Source organism: Camelus dromedarius, chromosome 34 (assembly GCF_036321535.1).
Source record: "Camelus dromedarius isolate mCamDro1 chromosome 34, mCamDro1.pat, whole genome shotgun sequence".
Taxonomy (NCBI): domain Eukaryota; kingdom Metazoa; phylum Chordata; class Mammalia; order Artiodactyla; family Camelidae; genus Camelus; species Camelus dromedarius.
Window position 1 is genome coordinate 16569476 of NC_087469.1, and position 21420 is coordinate 16590895.

The following is a 21420-nucleotide window of genomic DNA, read 5'->3' on the forward strand; positions in this document are numbered from 1 at the left end:
ATGGCCTCCTTCTTGGCCAGGGTGGATGATAGGCCAGGAACTTCCTCACCACTCACAAGCCAAGACCAAATACTGGTGGCATTTGGCAGAGTCCTTAGGCGTTTATGAGGCGTTCTGCTCAGCAGAGGTGAGCAGTGAAGGTGACATGTGTGGGTCTTGGTAGGCGTGTGGCCATGTGTTTGACTGAGCGGAGTGGGAGGCAGAGTCGGAGAGGGGTGAGCAGGAATTACAATAACCAGGAAACCGTCCTGACTAGGCTCCTCGCCTCTCTCTTCTAAACTGCCTCACAGCCGCCACCTCCCCCCACCACGCCTGCCTTTCTGGACGACATCCAGAGAGGCCTCCCGCAGTCAGCTCCTCCCCGTCCGCGTCAAGGCCTGGGAAAGCTCGGAAATCGTAAGCAGCTCATACAACTTAATAATAAAAAAGACAAACAACCCAATCCAAAAATGGGCAGAAGACCTAAACAAGCAATTCTCCAGTGAAGACATACAAATGATCAATAGGCATATGAAAAAATGCTCGATATCACTAATTGTCAGAGAAATGCAAATCAAAACTACAATGAGGTATCACCTCATACCAGCCAGAATGGCCATCATTCAAAAGTCCATGAATGATAAATGCTGGAGAGGCTGTGAAGAAAAGGGAAGCCTCCTACACTGCTGGTGGGAACGTAGCTCGGTGCAGTCACTGTGGAGAACAGCATGGAGATTCCTCAAAAAACTGAAAACAGACTTACCATGTGATCCAGCAATCCTACTCCTGGGCATATATCCAGAGGGAACTTTAATTCAAAAAGACACCTGCACCCCAATGTTCACAGCAGCACTATTTACAATAGCCAAGACATGGAAGCAACCTAAATGTCCATATCAACAAATGATTGGATAAAGAAGTTATGGTATATTTATACAAAGGACTACTACACAGCCATAAAAAAGAATAAAATAGTGCCTTTTGCAGCAACATAGACAGACCTTGAGATCATCATTCTAAGCGAAGTAAGCCAGAAAGATAAAGAAAAATACCATATGGTATCACTTATATGTGGAATCTTAAAAAACGACAAATGAACTTATTTACAAAACAGAAACAGACTCAGACGTAGAAAACAAACTAATGGTTACCAGTGGGGAAAGCAGGTGGGAAGTGATAAATTGGGAGTTGGAGATTTGCAGATACTCATTACTGTATATAAAATAGATAAACAACAGGTTTCTACTGTACAGCACAGGGAACTATATTCAATGTCTTGTAGAAACCTATAATGAAAAAGGATATGGAAACAAAGATACGTATGTATCTCTATGACTGAATTGTTACGCTGGACACTAGAAATGGACATAACATTGTAAACTGACTATACTTCAATAAATTTTTTTTCAATTTTTAAAAATTAAAAAAACCAGAAAAACCTACATCTGAATTCCAGCTTCACCCTAATGGCTGACCTTCCTGAGCCTCAGTTCACACCTATAAAGAAGTCTCTGTTCGGTGCTCTCAGATAGGCTAATATCTGTCGGGACAAGACACGGTTTGGACTGGATCAAGGCGTGCACGTCAGGTGAAGGGCTGGAGAGACGGTGTGGGTAAAAGAGCAAGAGAACTTTGACAGTGCGGGAGAGGGGGTGTAGGTAAGAGCGGGGGTGAAGGGTGGACAGGGATTTTGCACGTTTACAAGCCGAGGGGAGCAAGCAACGGAGAGGGAGCTGCTAAGACACAGGAAAAGAAAGTCATGCCTCCTGGAAGATCCAGGAAGAGCCAGGTGGACGTGGAGCCAGGCGGAGTCGGAGGAACTGGCCCTGCCCTGCGGAAGTCTAACCCTCTTCTGCTCGGAGCTGGGAAGGGGGCAAGTGTCGGTGCAGAAAGGTGCAGAGGTGCAGTGGGTAAGCAGCCGGTGCCACGTGGGAAGGATCATTTCTGGTCGGTTCCCCTCTTTTCTGTGAGCACCAGGGTCTAGAATATTCAAAGGGAGCTTGTAGGGGAGGGAACAGCTCAGTGGTCCTGGGATTCCGCATGAGGTCCTCGGTTCAGTCCCCAGAGCTTCCATTAAAATACATGAATAAACCTAATTACCCCCAAAAAATAAAATAAAGGGAGCTTACAGTGAGGGTGGAGAAGGCTTGAAGCAGCAGTGAGGGTCCTGGAAGAGAGAGGACCCCAGACCAGTGAAGGAGCTGACTGGAAGCTCTGAGTCCAGCTGAGCAACTTTGAGATATAAAATTGGAGTCTTCTTTTTCAAATGTCCTAAAAAAAAAGAAGGGGCTTTAGAGGATGAAAAGTTAGACTGTGGATCCCTGAGGCTGCCCCGGCAAGCGTGGGGAGGGGACATGAGACGGGGAGGCTGCGAGGAGACAGAGACAGGACATTGGCCGAGCGGTGAGGAGAGGCCTTCATGCAATAAATGAGTCGTGGGGATGAGCAGCTGGGCGAATGCAGCTGACCCCAAACACCTGAGGTCTGGTCCCAAATTATTTTGGATCCCAAACTGACCTAGGACTCGAGACAGAATTCGGCCCAGCGTCAGGCAAGCACGGAGACCATCATCACAACGGCCTCACAGGCAATGTCCTCCCATCTGCTGCTGCTCTGTCCCCTAGAATCTGTCCTGGAGGAGCGAGCTCCTTGTTGGGAGCAGCGGGGAGGGACCAGGGCCACAACCCGGCCAGCCAGGTGCCCAGGGTGCCAGGCGGGAGCACTCGCTCTCGTGACAGGCGGTCCGGTCCGCACGCCGGCTTCCCTGCAAGACGAGCGTCCACAGCCCATCGGGGCTCCGCGGTGCAGAAAGAATAAAGCAAACACGCCGCCCGGCTTGGGACTCGCAGGCTAACACTAGCAATAGGGTAGGAACGGGCATAAAAGACAAATAAACTCTAAAATGAGACACAGAATCAGCAAGGTACACACACGCCCCGCTCCGGCCAGCAGAAAGTGCGGTGAACCCAGACCACCCGTGTGGTTTCCAGCATCCGCAAACAAGGGGCCTGGCGAGGGCCGCCCCATCGGCACGGGCTCTAGGGTTTGCTCCCAGCACCGATCACGAGCATCTGACCACCTCCCACGTGCCAGGCGCCACAACACATCCTGGTCCTTCCTTTCTGGAAGTTTGCAGGTTGGTAGCTCGGCCCCGGGGCAGCCCAGGAGCTGGGGGTGGCAGGACGGACTGGGAAGAGCGGACCAGGGCCCGCTGCCTGGTGGCCACGTCCTTTGCCTGCACGTCCGAGGCCACCGCCAACCAGGAGGAGGGGGCCCGCAGAGACCTCGAAGCCCTGCCTGCCCTCCTCCCCACCTGTCTCCGTGAATTAGAAGCCTCTGAAAGGCCAAAGTAAACAAAGAACAGCGCTGAGCTGTCCCTGACCTGAGAACCCAGGGGGCTTCCGAGGGTCCCCTGGCCTCCCCGCCACTGGGAGGCCCACGGGCAGCCAGGAATCTCGCCCCCCAGGGACCAGAAGCAACAGGCTCCCCAGCCAGAAATTCCTTTCCTTCTCCCCTCCCTGCCTGCTGGTTACTCCTCCCTTGTCTCCCTCCCTCCCTCCATGGGGCCTGGCAGGGGACCCTCTGGGAAACGGGGCCTGCTGGCAACCTCAGGAGGATGACATGATGACACGTGGGCCACGAAAGTCCACAAGGTTCTCTCGTAGAAGTCACTGGTGTCTAAGGGGAACGGACCAGAGGTGGACGCCACCCGCAGGCGCGCCTCTGCTTGCTGTGGGTACCTCTGGGCCTTGAATCTGTCTGCTCCCCGGGCCCCTCTCTCCCACCAAAGGAGGAAGCCCAGGGAGGCCAAGGTGGGCACGGGCCTCCCAGAGAGAAGGGGGACTTAGGCAAATTACACTTTATTCAACTATTGTCCAGAGCCAAACAGAAAAACCCGAGAAAAAATAAAACGTGACTTACTGGGTTTTGGTTTCAATTAGCACGTTGACACTCTGTTCTCTGCTTGTCATGTTTTCACTGTGTTTGGTGAGTGTGTTGACACAGCCTTGGGCTGGGAGGAGAGGTCCTCGGCCAGCTTTCTGTTCCCTCCAAACACCCAGCTTGAAGGGAAATCCACAGCTCCCTGCAGACCTGTCCTCCCTCCTGGGGGCTGTGGGTTTAGCATCCCCCTTTGTGACCCTTGCATTTGTAAGAAAACACTGAGCACCACTGAGCTGATTTCCACACAATGGAGATGCTTGCAAAGAGGTCATCCCGTGCTTTCTGATTTAACCCCCTCCCCCCAGATGATGGGGCTGGTGTGGCCCACAGAGCCCTACCCCAGCCTCGCCCATCTCCCCGCCCCACTGCACTCCCGCACTCACGGAGCACCCCGCACACAGGGGCTGCTCTCCTCCCCGGACCACGCCAGACTCTCCTACAGCTTCATCCAGAGTCCTTCCCCCACCAAGTCCACGTGGAAAAGTCTTTGTTCATCTTCAAGTTCCCGCTCAGATGCCCCGGGAAAAGGTCTCCGACCCCGCCAGACAGGGTACGGTGTGCCTCCCACGGTCTTGACACTCTTACTGGGCAGGGTGATTACAGGCTTGCTCTGTCCGTCCCACTGCGCTCGGCTCCTCAGGGGAAGGGCTCAGCCTCGCATCCCCAGGAGGGAGGCAGCGTTGCCTGCCTGTGGGAGGTGCTCACAACTCCTCTTGTTCAACGTCGGGGTGAAGGAGGGCAGAGTCACAGAGACAGGGAGACGAAGGAAGAGAGAGACTTGTCTTTCTCTTTCTGACTCACTCTTATGCGGAATCTGAAAACAAAAAGATAAAAATGAACTTATTTACAAAACAGAAAGAGACTCACAGACACAGAAAACAAACTTATGGTCACCAAAAGGGAAGAGGGGAGGGATAAATTAGGAATTCTGGATTAACAAATATAAATTACCATACATAAAATAGATAAACAACAAGGTCCTACTGTACAGCACAGGGAACTACATTCAATATCTTATAATAGCCTATAATGAAAAAGAATCTGAAAAAGAATAAACTAAATCACTTAATCATACACCAGAAACTAACACAGCATTGTAAATCGACTAAACTTCCATAAAAATCAAAATCAAAAATTAAAAGAAGGGAAGAAAGAAAAGAAAGAAGGAAGGCAAGAAGGAAGGGGAGGAAGGAGAGGGGGAGACTGGGCGCCCTATTCCCAGAGTCTCAAAGCTGGTGCCAACCAAACCTCTGCTGGGACAAACACCTGTGTCCCTCGGTAATGTCCCCTACCCTCCAGATTCCTTAGCTGCTGTAAGAATCACAAGTTCTGGGTCTCCTGCCTTCAGGGGCGGGGACAACAGAGAAGCGAATTCACACTGTGGTATCAGTGACTAATATTTATCTCTTCTTATTTAATATTTGAAATGTCAATAGTCTCTATTGCCTTGACCTTGGTGAGCAAGGGTGATGGAATGTCAACTCCTCCGCCGGGGGCGTTGTTTGTGGGGCAGAAGGGAGACGCTGAGCTTTGGAATTAACCTGCAGATTTTATTCAGCTCGAATGCTGGCACCCAAATAACTACCCGTCCAATGCTGAAGTCACCCAAGAGGGTCCCTGCCCCGAAGAGACGCCCATGAACTCAAGGTCTCTGAAATCCTCCTCTGGAATCTACAGAGGAAGTCTGAGCATTTGGGGCGAGTGGGGAGTGGAGCAGAGAGATTAGGGGAAAGAAGGAAGGAAGCAAGAAAAGAAAGGGAGGGAAAAAGTAGGGCTTTGGGGAGCGTTCGGCACAGTTGGACTCTTGGTGCACACGCCTCGTCCACGAGCCGAGAGCCTTTACAGGACGTGTTGGTCCTGATGGAAACAGGAAACTTATGGGGAAGTGCCCAGAAGAGGAAAAAGTGTTTCAGAAGATAAATCAACACTCTGCAGACCCAGAGATGGTGCTGGGCTGGGCACGAGCTAAGACAAACAGGACACCAACTGATCTTCAGAACGGGGCGTACCCCCAGGGGGTGCGGTCTTTGTTGCAGCCAGTGGCTTACATGCATTTTCTTCCATAGGAAATACTTCAGAAAGCAACTTTATTCTTGATTTTGGATAACTGAAGACATGCAGATTTTTTGGTTTTAATTTTTATGTCAAGGTAGCCAACAGTGCAGTTAAAAGCAGAATGCATTTCTTCTAAACCACTGCAGCTCAGAATTCCGCACAATCACTACTTCTCTCCCCCCCCCCACCAGACCCTTCCCATCAACAATGAAGCACGTTCAAGTCTCTGTAGTCCTTGAAATATATTTGTATATGTTTTCAACCCCACATCTCCTTCTACCCTGGTGATTGTCAGTCTTGGGTGTGTGTTAGGATCACCTGGGAGCTATAAAATTTCTCAGTGCTTGGGGCTAACTCCCGGAGATTCTGTCTTAATTGGTCTGGAGAGTGGCCTTGGCTTTGGGATTCTTTAAAGCACGTCACATAATTCTAGTGTACAGACAGGGCTGAGAACCGTGTGAGCCCTAACCCTCCGCTCCCCTTCTCAGCAAAATTCCTGGAAGTTTTTCACAAAACCTGTTCCATTCCCTTTTCTCCTAACCTCTCCCCAAACCACAACAACCCATCACTTCTCTGAAATAACTCTTGCTAAGGTCACCAGAAGCCCCAGTGCCATTAAATCCCACAGGTGCTTTCCAGCCCTTGTCTCCACTGCTCCAGGTATCAGCTCTGCCCCTGCGTTTTGATGCCCTCTCTTCCTTTAAATACTGAGACTCCACACTCCTCAGCTTTTCCTCTGACTTCTCTGCTGCTCCTTTCAGTAGCCTTTGAATGTCCATCCTCTCTGCCCAGCTCCCGAAGCCCTACGCTGGGCCGTTTGTGAGTAGGAATCCCACTCATTTCCTCCTTCATGGGGAATGGTCTTCTTCATGCCCATGACTGCAGTTTCCATCTGTCTTTGAGGATTTACCAATTTGCTTCTCCAGTCTGGACCTTTCCAGAGTGCCCTCTTCTACGTGACATCTCTCATGGCCTCAGGTTGTCCCGGACGGAGGCCATACTTGTGACTGTCTCTCTGTGCCCCAAGCTCCATCCCTGGGCACAAAGCCAGAGGCCAAGATTCCTCCTGACAGCTCCCTCCCTCACTCCCCACATCCAGCCTATCACCAAGTGCCAGTCCTTGCACTTCCTCAGATCTCTCCACCCACTTCTCCTCCACCTCCATGACCACCACCCCAAACCAGCTGCCCATCTCCCTCGGCAACTGTAGGACCCACCCAGGCCCTACCCTGCCATCCATAGTCACCTCAAGTGAGCTTTGCAGGCCACAGATCTGTGTGATCAGCTCCCCACCAAAATGCGGTGATGGTGTCCAGTTTATCTTAAGAGAAAAGAGGGGAAAAGAAAAATAATCAGGAGAAAAAAGAAGGTTCTTCCCGGTCTGGTCACTGCCCTCCCCTTCACTCCCTGCGTTCCAATCATGGTGCCCCTCCAGCTCCTCAGGTGTGCTGGGCTGCCTCTTGACGCGCGGCCTTTGTGCATTCCTTTCCCTCTGCAGAGAAGGGTCTCCCTTACCCCACACCTTCCCCCGTGCTCAGCTAACGTCTTCTCATTTTTGCTTACCCCACTCAAACATGATTTCTGAGTGGAACCCTTCCCTTCCCTCTACACCCCTCCCTCCCTGTGCGCCCGCGGGTCTTGAGGTATTCCACACCATCCTAACATCATACACCTTTCCTTTCCTTTAATGCAAGCATCACTGTGTAATCGTGAGTTCATTTTTGTGGGCTTCTGACTGATGTGGGCCTTCTGTGACTCTGCCCCTGAGGGCAGAGACTGGCATTGATTCTAACTCATCTTCCTCGGAACCCATCACTGGCATGTAGGAAGTGCTCAGGAAATGTTTGTTTAATCAAAACTAAATCTAAAAACTATTTTGTGTAACACAAGTGATAAAAAATGAAATTGTCAGAAATTACAAAGGAAATACACAAAACATAAGCCTAAACAATGTTACGTTCAATCATAGTAGCTTTGAAAATAAGTATAAAGGATTTAAACATGCTGCCACTTCAAATTTTTTTTTTCAGTGATTACACAGGGACTTGTAAACTTTCATATAATATAATGTTTAGGAAAAAATCAGGATGTAAAGTTTTGTATAATAAAATCCTAATTTCGACCTCCTCTTCAATAAAAACTAAAAAGGAGTCTTCAAAGTGTTAAAAGCAGATATTTTGGGTAGTAGAATTTTATCTGATTTTTATTTTCTTCTTTATATTTCTCAGGTTTTTCTAAGTTACTTGTAAGAAAAACATATTAATCAGAAAAAAATTCTCTTAGTTGATTATGCTTTCTGTTACAAGTTAAAGAAAATCAAACTCAGAGTAGCTTAAACAAGGACAGGAATTTATGGCTAACATAACTGAGAATGTTTGGTTATGGTTTAATCATGGCTCTGGTTTCATTTCCTGCAAATAGGTTTTTTGGTTTTTTTGTTTTGTTTTGTTTTGTTTTGTTTGGTCTGTTTCTCTGTTTAGCTTCATCCCCCTTCATAACAGCAAAATGGCTGCAGCGGCTCCAGGCTTTCCATCTTTATAACACATCCGACAGAAGGAGAGAAGGCATCTGTGCCGCCCTGGACCAGCCTAGGATGCAGGCTTTCTTCTACCAACCACTGTGGCTGGAGGACGCTGCTAGGTCATTTGTTCACAGCCAAACCAGAGATGCAGTCAGATTCCCTAGAACCACATGGAGCACCAAGCAGAAATTCAGGGCTGTGTGAAATAGGTAAGGAGGGAAAGGAGGCTTGACAGACATATCTGCTATAAACATTTTAAAATAAAATACTTGCTTACCTAATTTAGAAGATTAAAAGCCACTATAATGCAGTGGAAAGGCAGTGGTACAAAACAAAGACGTCTCCTCTCTCCACTCCCTTTCAGCATCATGCTGGAAGTCCCTGCTAATGCAATGAGGAAAGAAAAGGCATTACAGATTGAGCAGAAGACATAAAACATGAAACTATCTCTTCACAGGTGACACAGGTGTAGAAAATCCAGAAAAATAAAAAAAATGACTTCCCAAAAAAAAAAGAAAAGACATTATAGCAAGACTGTAAGGTTAATACACAAAAGTCAATTGCTTTCCTATACACCAACAATGAACAAGTCGAATTTAAAAGTAAAAACACAATCCTATTTCTGTTAGCATCCAAAAACCTGAAATACTTATGTAAAAATCTAACAAAATAGATACAAGATCCGTGTGAGGAATATTCTAAAACTCTAATGAACAAACTCAGAGAAGAACCATATAAGTGGAGAGATATTCTTGGATAGAAAGACTCAATATTGTCAAGATGTCAGTCCTGACCAACTTGATCTATAGATTCAATGTGATGCCAATCAAAATCTCAGCAAGCGTTTGTATGGATATCAACAAACTGATTCGAAGGTTTATGGGGAAAGGCCAGAGACCCAGCATAGCCAAGACGATATTGGAGAGGAACAAAACTGGAGGACTGGCACCGCCTGACTTCAAGACTTACTATGAAGTTACAGTAATCAAGACAGTGTGATATCAGCTAAAGAAAGACAAATACATCAAAAGAACAGAATAGAGAGCTTAGAAGTAGACCCACGTAAGTGTAATCAACTGATCTTTGAGAAAGGAGTGATGGCAATTCAATGGTGAAGAGACAATCTTTTCAACAAATGGTGCTGGAACAGCTAAACATCCACGTGCAAAAAAAAAAAAAAAAAAAAAAAGAATCTAGACACAGATCCTACACCCTTCACAAAACTAACTCAGGATGGCTCGTAGACCAACATGTAAAATCCAGAAGGTGACACAGGGGAAAACCTAGCTGACCTTGGGTCTGGGGGCGCCTTCAGCTACAACGCCTGAAAGGCACAACGCCTGAAAGAGATAACTGATGAGCCAGGCTTCATTAAAATCAAAACCCTATGTTCAGGGAAGGACATAGCAAGATAATTAGAAGACAAACCACAAACTGGGGGGGAAAAATACTTGCAGAAGTCACATCTGATAAAGGACTGTTATCCAAAATACACAAGGAACTCTTAAAACTCAGCAACAAGAAAGCAACCTGATTTAAAAATGAGCCAAAACCTTAAAACGGTCAGACCAAAAGTGGGACAGGAGCCTCGTAAGATCACCCTCACAAACTAGTAACTGAGATCGGTTCTAAATACATAAAGAACTAGCTTTAACGCGCTGAAGCTACGTCACACCGTTTTATGGTTAGACCAGAAACGAGCTAACGGTGTGACACGCACGACACAGATGTGAAATAATCATCACGCTAGAAGTCGGTGGTGAGTCAAAGCCTTCACTTGCTTACCAGACGTTTACTCCGGATTTTCTAAAACTCAGGTGTCCGATGTCGACACGGCCACTGTGCAGGACCATCAGTGCACATTTTCACAAGGATCGCCACCCTCCTCCACGATTCGGACAAAGGGCTGGGCAGCGCGGTAATTTACTCACCTCCTGAGCATCGTCAGAGCTAGGCAATTGTTAAAGTTAGCTCAACCCGGAAAAGAGAAGAACAATGAACAAAAGTGGCCTTCTCTTGGGATCAACATAAGGGGCGGGGGGTGGGAGAACGACAGAGCAAAGGAATATACATTTAGGGAAAGGCTCCGTCCGTGGCCAGGAGAAGGGCGTCCCCTGTGGAGGACACAGGCAAGATTACCACTGAAGTCTCCTTTTCTCCTCAGCCCCAGGCAGCGTGGGGCCCTAGGATGTGCCATTAAGCTTTTCCTCAAAAGCTCCACAAACTTACTGTCTCCAACCCCAACTTTCATCCCAGTGAAAACTTTGCCTGGCATCGCAGCATCAGGGAAATTAACTTCAGAGGGGAAAATAAATTCTTACGTCTCGCCCCAACCCTCAATAAGAATACCGTAGCTGTTTCTTGTGAGCACTGCAGTCTTGTTTGACAATATAATGAGATCTGGTTAAACAGATGAAAAATGCCTTAACCTGCATGTTTATCTCAACCCTGGCCACAGCTTTCAGCCCCCCTCCCAGGCGCTCCCTTCTCTGCAGAGAGGGTCAAGAACCTTTCCTTGCAGCCCGTGGCTCTGAGCTGGCATCTTGCTGCACCAAGCCCCTTCTGTAATAGCAGAAGGCAGGAGTTTCTGTCAGCGTGAATTTCCTGAAGTGTACCGGCCTGGGTCATGATCTCAGTGGTGCCTGGGGGCAGTTTCTTCTGTCAAATGCCTGGAAACGAATGGGAAGAGAAAGGGGAGAGTGACTGCAAGAAACCAGCAGGAGGGCAGGTTGGCGAGTGACGCTCAGCAGTGCTCGTCTGGAGCTGGGCTGGATGGGGGGGGGGTGGCTGGGACCCCTACCAACAAACAAACCCCAGGAGGCAGCCTCTCAAGGGTCTGGAGAACCAAACTCACAATCAAGGCAATTCCTTTCACGTGTAATTCACGTGACTAGCTGGCCATTCCTTTCAAGCCAAGTCTACAGAGAACACAGTGACAGGGGTTTGGGAAGCTATCCCATTACTGCAAACAAGGTATGTACCCAGTCGGGATAACTTTGAATGAGAAGTGCCATTTGACACATGAATATATAGTGTGAGAAAGACTCTGACCCACCCGATGATTTCCAACCCGTCCTCCCCAGTGTTTCGCCTTCTAGCCAGATGTCTCTTTATCTCTCCCTCGCACAGATCCCTAACACTCAGCACATAGTATCATACTTATCCATTTATGTGGCTTTTCCCCACCCGACCGAGCTCTTGAAAGCAAGGAATTATCTCCCACAGACCTTCACTCCCAGAAGATGCTCCACAGAAACACATTAGTTGCAGTAAACCACTTATTTAATGAATAGAAAATGGCCATTTGAGAAAGAACAGGAAAAAAAAAAACATAGCATAAGGGTAGCACTTTGGGGTCTCCAGGAACCACTGCAAAACCAGGTGGTTGTGCACGTGTAAGAGCTGTACTTCCTGCCAATAAAGGGATTCCTTCCACCGTAATGCAGTGTCCCCGGTGCTTCACCGCTGCTGCCTGCCCCGGTGCTGGGCAGCATTGCGCCCAGATAAACCGCCTGTGCTTCCTCAGCTTGGACTTGATTTTAACAAAGGATCAAGTGATTTCCAAAAGGACCCTAGGAGGTATAGAAAGATACCAATGTAACTAGATTTTTCAAAAGTTTGGTAGAAGAGAGTTAAGCAAATGTCTTTACCTGGTATTTTACTGTCTTTCAATGAGTCCCTTTACTTTAGAATACACCGTGCTGGACCCAGCTGGACTGGACTGGGTTGGATTGGATCGGATTGAAACTGATAGCTTCCAAGTGTTGCCTAGCCCAGCAGACGGTAAGCTCCTAGAAGGCAAGGGAGGACCTTGAGTTTTTCCCTACCCCAGGGCTTGGCACGCGGTAGTTACTCAATATTTGCAGAATATAAAAGTAAGAGAGTTCTTTGGGAAGGAGCCCAAAAGAATCTAAGATCTACCTGTCACTTCTGTCTGGCTTTGCCCTCCTGGCAAGGTGGACGTATGGCTGTTTTTATTCTTAATTATGCTGAACATCGTCATTTAGAGGAAAACCATAAGCCTTAAGCTCCTCGTGTGAAGGTTTTGTGTCTGTTTTGAGGGGTTTACTTTCTTTTTTAAGTAGGTGTAACGAAACGAACTCCAAAGGGTTGAGACTGTACAAACCGCCTCCCGCAGACAGCAGCGCGCCCCGCTCCCCGGGAAGCCAGCCCTCAGCGGAGGCCAAGGCGCGGCGCAGAGCAGAGGGAGACCAACAGGGTGCGATGCAACACTGACGAGAATAAAGGAGACCCGTGCCACCATCTTTCCCTCTCGACGTGGTTTCCACAAGGTTTGGACCGACAGAAGGCTGCAATTTCCCCCGAAAATTGAGATGTCCCTTTTAAAATGATCTCTCTGGTTATCACTGGGGCAGCTTGTGTCTCAAGGGTCATTAACCTTCCACCCTGCACCCCTCATCCTGGGCTCTGGGGGTGTCTGCCTAAGAGAGTAGCTTCCAGAGGGGGTCAGTGTTCCCTCTTAGGAGCCCCCAGAGCAAATGACTGAACAGATTAGGACGGATTAGACAGATAACAATTCAGACCCTTTTACAAGCACATTTTTCACTCGACACTCAAATTCCCTTCTGTGCCCCGTAGTCTCACACAACCCAATGACTGGATAGTATTACTGAAATATCTTTGCGCCAGCCGAGTGCGTGGAACTGTGCAAAGCCAGATGTTCTTGTAACCCTGTTTTACTGAGTTATTTATATCCATATAATATTTGACATTTCCTGTGTTGTTAAAGAGTTGGGGGCCCTTGACGTATTTTTAAGAGAACAGTGCCGACATTTCATTTTTTTTCTTTGATGCCCTGGACCAGAAATAAGTAATATAAAGAGAGGCTGTATTAAACAGATGTTTAGATATCTCAAGTCAACCTTATTTTAATGCCTTTCTTCTTAAATGATCTTCATGAACAGAAAGATGTGAGAGTCAATGAACATACGAAGTACACGCCTATGGGCCTGAAATAAGTCAGCCAACAGAGAAAGAAAAAATGTTAATAAACATATAAAATATATAAAAATAAAAAATACAATCCATATTTCTAAGACTAAACTCTATGGAGTATTGATGTATGAAGTATATCGTCTCTCAACAGATACAGAAAGGGCTAATTAAAAATTTTCCAAGCATAGGAAAGTGTTAGCTGGAAGACTTCTCTAGCTAAATGAAATAATGGAAACTTTATAGAGTTAAAAGTATTTGGTTGATGCTAAGTGGTAAGAATACTTAAACTGTACATGAAATTTGATATCAGAGAAGGTAATCATTCTTTTTCTTTGTTTATTGTAAGGATCCACTCACAAACTCTCCTTTTTTATTTCTAAGATCTCCAAATTTTTAAAAAGCTTTCTCCTTTACAGGATGTGACAGGGAGGGGTCCTAGTTTATCATTCTTGATAACTTTGACTGTTCCACCCTGAAAGCAAAAGTCATAGAAAAACAGAGAAAAAATAAGTGAATTATTTGAGGTCTCTGGTCTTCAGAGCTGCTTTATAAACTTTTTCAAAACTCCCCACACTCACTTTTTTGTTTGTTTTCGTGTGTGTTTAAGATCCGCTTCCTTTCCTGAAGGCAGAGGAGATGTGCATATAACCTTGTGCAGAGAAACTTCCAAAACACCTTCTGCCTTCCACTGTGTCTTGTTCACCCCACCCTGTACCCTCCTTCACTCTCCAAAGCTGAGGACTTTCCTGACAAACCCAATCCTTCCCACCAATTTAAGGAAACAAGATGCCACGGCCGGCTGGTGCCTATCTGACCACACTAAGCCTGCCCGCTCCAGTGCAGTGGGCAAATCCCTTGCAAATCCTCTAAGCTGTGATAAGTCTCTAGTCTTCAAATAGTGGACAGATCCTCTTGAAACACACAGGTCAGGACGGCCCTCAGGGTACCGGCTGGCTCATCTGTGTCATCAATTTCCCGGCCCTTTACCACTGATTCTAACAAATTCTGCACTGAACTGTATCAGGGCAGTCCCACTGCTCCCTTAGGATTGGGAGTCCAGCTCGGGACCCGTGACCAGGGTTCTCACTAGCTCTGCATCTCCCAGACTCTTCTAGACCCTAGTTAGCCTACTAGTCCCTGGCTCCCAAGTCAAGATCTTCTTTGCCCACCTCCTGAATTCTTGACATTTTTCCTTCTCCTCATAGTCAACACACTGCTCTTTTCCTTAAAAAATTCTCTGGATGTTTTGTCTCATTCAACATATGTTGTCTGTTTTTGCTTCTTTACTATTTATGCCAGAACCTTCTCCCCATGACTATTGACAACCTCTGTCCAACTCTAGAAAATCTCCCACCAGGAGGCAACTCAGTTCACTGGGACAACAATGACAAGCTGCTGGCCTAGGCATTTAGGAAGGGGTGGAATTCTGTTCACAGTCTCCTCCTACTGGCCTTCGAATTCACTCACCCGGTATATTCCTATGGAAGCCTTTCCTTCTCTGAAGTAGAATCTGAGCACCACACACAACCTTCTGTTTCACTAGGCTGCCTCTTATGGAACAAAAACTCAAGCCCAAGAGATTTCCCTCCAAAAAACTCAAATCCGAGAGATATTCCTCCAGAAAGTCTAGCCCTTTCTTCAAAGACATCAGTTGATTCACCCAGTTGCAGCCTGGAGTTTATGAAACGAAGGTCCAAGGGTTGACTCTGGGGTGGGGAAGTTCATTTCGCATAAAGACTTTCACAGTCACAAGTAATACCAGTAACCTAGCAGCTTCTCCAAGAAAATTGGACTACTGGACGTGGATGACTTAAGGCAATCCATCAGCACCACATGGAAAACAGCAAACAAAAATATGATACTAAGGTTGGTAGTACAAATGTGAGAACCATATGTTTAAGTCTAAAGAAAGATATTTATCCAGACAATGGAGAGAAAGAATGATGTAAATTCTGGGAGCATTAGAAGACATCTCTGCACAGCATCACAGATTCTAACATATTAGAAATAAATGTAAATGAGAAAACAGAGGCAACGGATCTAGCACCACATCTGTCTTATAATAAGCACTCTGTAACTCATAGCTAGAATCATTATGGTTGTTATATGAGGTAGAGTCTCATCGTCAAATAAAGAAATGGAGGTGCCCTCTGCCAAGCCAGAAGCACCTTTCCTTCCTCCTGCCCCTAATCTGTACTCTCAGAGCAAAGATGGTTTATTAGACTGGTCAGAACAGCCACCATTCAGCCCCCAGTTCTCAGCATAACATTCAGAAAAGTTTAAAAAACAAACACCCAGTCACCAGATGTCTTTAACATCTGGCTAAACCCATAAAACTATCCTCTACCACCACCACCTCCTTCCTCACACCAAAGCGTAGGGGGGCAGAAAGACGTATGAAATCTCTGATGTCGTGAAATAAGATCTCGACGTATTCGTCTTTGTCATTTTTTTTTCTCTCTTTGTGGTGTGTCCTGACTCTCTCCTTGTTATTCAGAGGAATCCGCATGGCTGTAAGGAAAATTTCGACTTCTACAGCAAGAAAATTAAAAGAGAAGAAATTCTAATATGCTCTTCTTTCTACAGTTCTAACCTGAGCTCCTACAAATCAAAAGGGAAGGTCCTAAGAGTAACGGGAAATAATGTGTATTACCGTAATGTATAAACCAGAAGGAGAAGAAAGTGATCAGAGCCTTTACCATAAAGAGACTTGGTGATGGTCACCTGGGTTGGCATTAGAGACGAAAAGGTGCCGAGGTCAGGACCTGGGAACGGGTCAGGGGTCAAGACGACAGAATTAAACCTGAGAGCGTAAGGAGGACAGGGAGACAGTCAAGCATCAATAGAAACAACCTACACGAGGGCCCCCAGTAGAGCTGAAGAAAACCTGAAGACTATCCCTCTTTGTTCAGAAAGTCATGTCAGTTGACCTCAACTCTTTGGGGCAAATGCCTTCCACCATCAGTTTCTTGCAGAAGACCTGTGTCTCCTCCAGTAGGACACTTGACCAGGCTCCAGGGCTCTGCTGAGCCTGAGAGTGGGTATCAAATTGTGAGCACTCTGGGACACTCACACAGATCCACAGAGTAGGAAGGGTGGCCTGACCCCTAACCAAGCAGGAATGGTTTGGAAAGATCTCAGCATGGGACCGCAGGTACGTCTAGACCGGGTCTCCCCACCTCGGCACTATCCCATGTGGAGCTCGATGGCACTCTGTTATGGGGGCTGCCCGGGCTTTTCAGGGTGCTGAGCAGCCTCCCTGGGCTCTCCCCACTAGATGCCAGCAGCACATCACCACCGTGACAATTTGATCATTGTCATTGTGACAATCAAATGTCTCCAGACATTGCCAAGTCCCCTGTGGGAGTGAAGGGGGCAGAACTGTCCCCATGTGAGAACTGCTGGTCTTGACAGCAAGGAGGCCCTCCTTACGCTGTCCCATGCCCACCTTCAGCATTTCAGGGCAAGGGGCTAAATTACTTACAGCTGTGATGCGTGACCTGCAAGCCACTATCTCAGCCATCTCCATCAGAGCTTGTAACAGTCTCAAAATATTTCAAGCATCAACTACTTCCATTAATACTCCAACACACACACACACTTACAGAGGGGTGGTGAAAACAACTCGAGCACAAACTATTTTACAAGAGCAGTGAGTCAGTCCAGTGGTTGTTGTGAAGGCGAGATCTGCATTGGCTTAAGGACTTAGGGAACAGAAACAGGAAGCCAGATCATGACCAAATAAATGGTAAGACAGTGACCACGGGAACAAGCCTAGCGCAGGGCTGGGGACTGGCGGCAATTTTTGTGGAATTGACAAGTTCTCGAACACGTGCTTGAGCAACTGGCGTTATCCTCAGATACTCCCTAGAAAGCGCCCCCACTTTCCAGATGTATAATATTGAAAGGTTAATTTTTCTAATGCTTTTTCATCATCTGCAAAACAGGGACGTGATAACGTCCTGTACGGGACTGCAATGCAGATTAAAGGAGCAAAGTCGTTGAAGCAGTTAGCCCCAGGAGCTGACACAGACTCATCTCTCAGTACCGTTAGCCGCTGTCTTTTCATTAGGATGGAATAATAGAGCTGAACTGACAGAGGATGCCAATAACACGTTACATATCACGCTGTGGAGCTCTGACTTAACTGACCCACACTCAGCCTGGCGACACAGATGCAGAGATGGTCACACCCCTTTGACACGGGAGTCAAGCATCTTGCTTCGGGCATATGGCCAGTACATGGTTGCTGAGGCGCCAGTTTGACCCCTGAGCCCCTCCCTGGGCCCTCTTTCAGCAGGCCGCTCTGCACCACGCTTAGAGTCTACACCTCTACATCACTTAGGACGGCGTCAACTGACTTGAATGGCTTAAACAATAAGGCATTTTATTTGCTCATATAACTGGGTGTCCAGAGGTTGGGCAGTTGCCAAGAACCAGGAGACAGGAATCTGGCTACATTTCCCTGAGATTCTCTCAAGCTGCCTTCCTCTGGGCATCAGCCTTGTTCTCAGGGCCACTTCCCTCATGGTCTTAAAAAGGCCACCAGCAGAAAATGAGGCGGAAAGAGAGGACATGACTATGTACTGCTCTTCTTAAAAGTGAGAAAGAATGTTCCCAGGAGTCTCTGCTATCTTTGCCCCAAACGGAATAAGGTCACGTGACCACTCCTGAGCCAGTCAGGAGTTCAAGGATGTGTTCAAGGATAGAATCGCCCTGTAGTCAAATCACGGCCCATCCCTGGAGCAGAGGGTGGCTCGACAGCCCCTGAAAAACTCAAACAGTGCCGGAAAGAGCATGCACCGTGGCAAGATTCACTCGGGAAGGAAGGAGGAGGAACAGGAAGGCAGGTAGGCAGTCATCCAACCCTTTATGATCCAAGACTTAAAGCTTCCTACTAGGAGCATCATTCAGCTTCTACTTTCCCTGGGGTGACCACCCCCTCCCCTCCAAAAGAAAGAAAAAGAGTTTTTAATAATTCTAATAAATCCCTCAACAAGGAAGTGAGCTTGGAGGAGAGTTCTGTGCGACTTGCAGGAATCACATACCCCCGAGCATCTCCTAGAGACATTTATCAAAAACAGGAGAAGCAACGAGTCTGGAGGAAGAACAGCTAAATGCGTGAAATCTTCAAAAAGATGGCAATTCCATGGAGTCAAATTCCAAACACGCAACCAACCCCCCAACTGCTTCATGGTCCTTCTTGTCGTTTAATTTGCTCCAAGTAACCAAAAAGCGGCTCTCCAGCCTCAGTTTGTTATTTAACACGTTGCAGAGAAGTTGGCTGGCCAGCTTTTTACAAATGGTTCCTCTTCTGAAACGTCATAAATCCTTAGCGTCTTCAAGTGTTGGGTTTACTCTTTGTTTCCACGTTTTAGCAGCAGCTGATCCACAGAGAGCGCCTTGTAATGGTCCGAAGATGTCCCTTGAGAACAGGGATGAGGAGCTGAGAAACCCTTCCCGGCGTGCCGAGGACAAATGGCTACTAGGAAATGCTTTCCTCGTGGGTTTGGGGCTTAGGTTGAATCCAGTGCTGAAAGCTGCTAGTGGAAGACAGAGAGAGGCAGTCCTGTGGAAGCAGAGAGGAGAGAGCGTTTTTACAGGTTGAAGAAGAAAAGAGACTAGAGAAGCAGGGAACTGATGAATCTGCACTGGGGTGGGAGGTGCCGCTCCAGGAGCAGCGGGAACCCTCCAGGTGCCTGCAGACCACCAGCTCCCCTGGCCCGTGCCCCACCCACGCCCCATCCGAGCACAGGGTCCCAAGCCCTCACCCACTCCCAGGTGAGCCCTAAGAAATTGCATCACCAAGAGGAAAGATCGGCAGCCTGAGAAGGCTGATCTTATAGTTTCGATAAGTCAGCTGCCCATTAAGCTCTCCCCAAATCCCCGCAAATGACACCTCTACTGTCACCTCCACTCTTTCAGGCACTAACCATTCAACCAGCACGTCTAGAGACACAACCTCCAGAAACTCAGCCACCAACTTAAATGTCCAAGAGCCAAGGAACCAACACTGAAGGGCAAAGGGGGTGGCCACAGAGCAGAAAGAAGCAGCTGCTCACTGGGGAGATTCTTCCAGCCCACGTTTCGCTCACTGGGGGACCTGCGTGCGGACGTTGGGTGCAGGGCTGGGGTGCGAGGTTCCGGGGGAGACTTCACAGCCTGCCCATCCAGGCAGAGCGGCTCCTTTGGCTCCACACATGTACTCGCTAAGTTATGCGAGCTCGAGCCTTCTGTTTCTGTTTATTTGTCTTGCATTGTGTTGTTTTATTAACCAGAAACTTGAAAAGGAGGATTTCTTTGTTGTGTTGCCATTTGGCAGAAGACTAGAGGTTACAGTAGCAAACAGAGCCTAAACAATTTTTTTTTTTAAATCTCGATGAAAGTTCCTTCCAGAGAGGAAACCTCTGTCCGCTTCCCTGTCTCCCGTTGAACCTCTGAAGGACTTCCCGCACCTTACCTTCAAATAACAGAACCCTAGCCAACGAAAACGGAAAAACGTAAATTTTTGCACGTAAAATAAAAAATCAGAGGGTGTAGACAGGCCTGTGTCAACAGGGTATTTTTAGCTATCAGTGAATTTTTAGAATCAAGTTTTAAAGCATGGTTCTCTACACAGGGACCTGGGATGTGCTTTTTAGGAACTCTGCTACCCATGATGATCTGCACCTCATTTTCAGCAGTGGATAATATCCCCACTTAAAAGACTGGGAAAACAGAGGCCCAGGTGGAGGGAGAGTGATCAGCACTAGTTTCCAGGGATTGAACGACAGAGCTGACTGTCCAGACAGGATAATTTCTTGATAACCCCAGCTTCCATCATTCCTGATCTCCATTTCTCAGTATTAGCTCCTTGGCTCCCTCCCTAGAATTAAATACTGCCCCTTTGTGGTGCATTACTTTTTGTCTTCCTCCATCACAGACTGACTTCCTCATCCTTAAGCTCAAAAAAGAAAAAGGAAAAAAAAAAGTGCAGAAGGATATCTTCCGCAAGGTTCTCAGAATCTCTCTCCCGGATCCTAACAGAATGGTTTTAAAACCGAGGGTGACAGTGAGTGACGGGCTCTGGCCCTGCCCCTTGGCCAGCAGAGGAGATGAACGCAGCAGCTCAGTGTTCCCTCTGTTTCCCTCAGCAGTCACGGGTGGCTAAGTCTCAACGATCAAGCCGTGGCCGTTAGAGGCAGGAAATGGACTCGGAGAAGAGAGACGGAGACTTACCCACCATGGAGAGCCCGGGGTGCTTCACACTCTTCCAGGTCCCGAAGCGCCACCGGGTTTGCAGCTGAGCAAGTCTCCAGGGCTCACGGTGTCCCACTGCATCTCCTGGACTCTGTGGACCTGTGTCTGGATCCCTGCGTGCGGATGCTACCCAGTCACTGCTGACGGGCTGTCCTCAGCTTCCTGAAAACCTGACTCCATCAGGGCAAGGAAATGCCCCAGACTGAGCTGAGAATCAGGGGGTGTGGGGTTCCAGACTTGCTCCTAATTAAGTGAAAAAATCTTAATGCAGATCGCTTCACCTTTGTCCCCAGGGCTCACCAGCTACGACGTGGTGTGGATCTGAAGGTGGAAGGACAGAGCCCTGTGCAGGCGGTGATAGAGATAACTTTTACCGACACCGTTCATTCAGAGGTTCTTTTCTGCGGCTGGTGCTGCCTTTGATCGAATATTAGCACCTGTAGGATGGCGCTCACCCAGCTAAACGGTGAGAATTCAGGGCTCCAGAACAGCAGCTCCTCCTGCAATCGTGCAACAGTGGTGAGAGAGTAAAAAAGCAACTAAACAAGATCGTTTATCGACTAAACTAGATAAACTTCTAAAGCCAAACACAGCTCACTGTTCAACCCACCACAATGTGTGTGTGTGTGTGTGTGCTTATAAACTGGACAGGGCTTGCTTACGTTAGTAATCAGTTGAAGAATGCTATTAGATTATCATGCTGTCTATCTCTGTTTAAAAATGAGTCA

At 47.5% G+C, this 21420-nt stretch overlaps 1 long non-coding RNA gene across 3 annotated transcripts; it reads right to left on the reverse strand.

Moving 5' to 3' along the window:
* Positions 1-3704: 3704 nt before the first annotated feature.
* On the reverse strand, positions 3705-20921 carry LOC116150168 (uncharacterized). 3 transcript variants are annotated; one of them, XR_010378977.1, is made up of 7 exons: positions 20676-20921; positions 18502-19022; positions 12148-12288; positions 10283-12069; positions 8775-8881; positions 7223-7297; positions 3705-4735 (listed from the first exon to the last, which is right to left on the reverse strand). It is a non-coding gene; the product is annotated as an uncharacterized LOC116150168 (long non-coding RNA). The 3 variants fall into 3 exon arrangements; XR_010378976.1 differs by having other exon boundaries at positions 20672-20921; XR_010378978.1 differs by lacking the exon at positions 20676-20921 and adding an exon at positions 19387-19441.
* Positions 20922-21420: the final 499 nt, after the last annotated feature.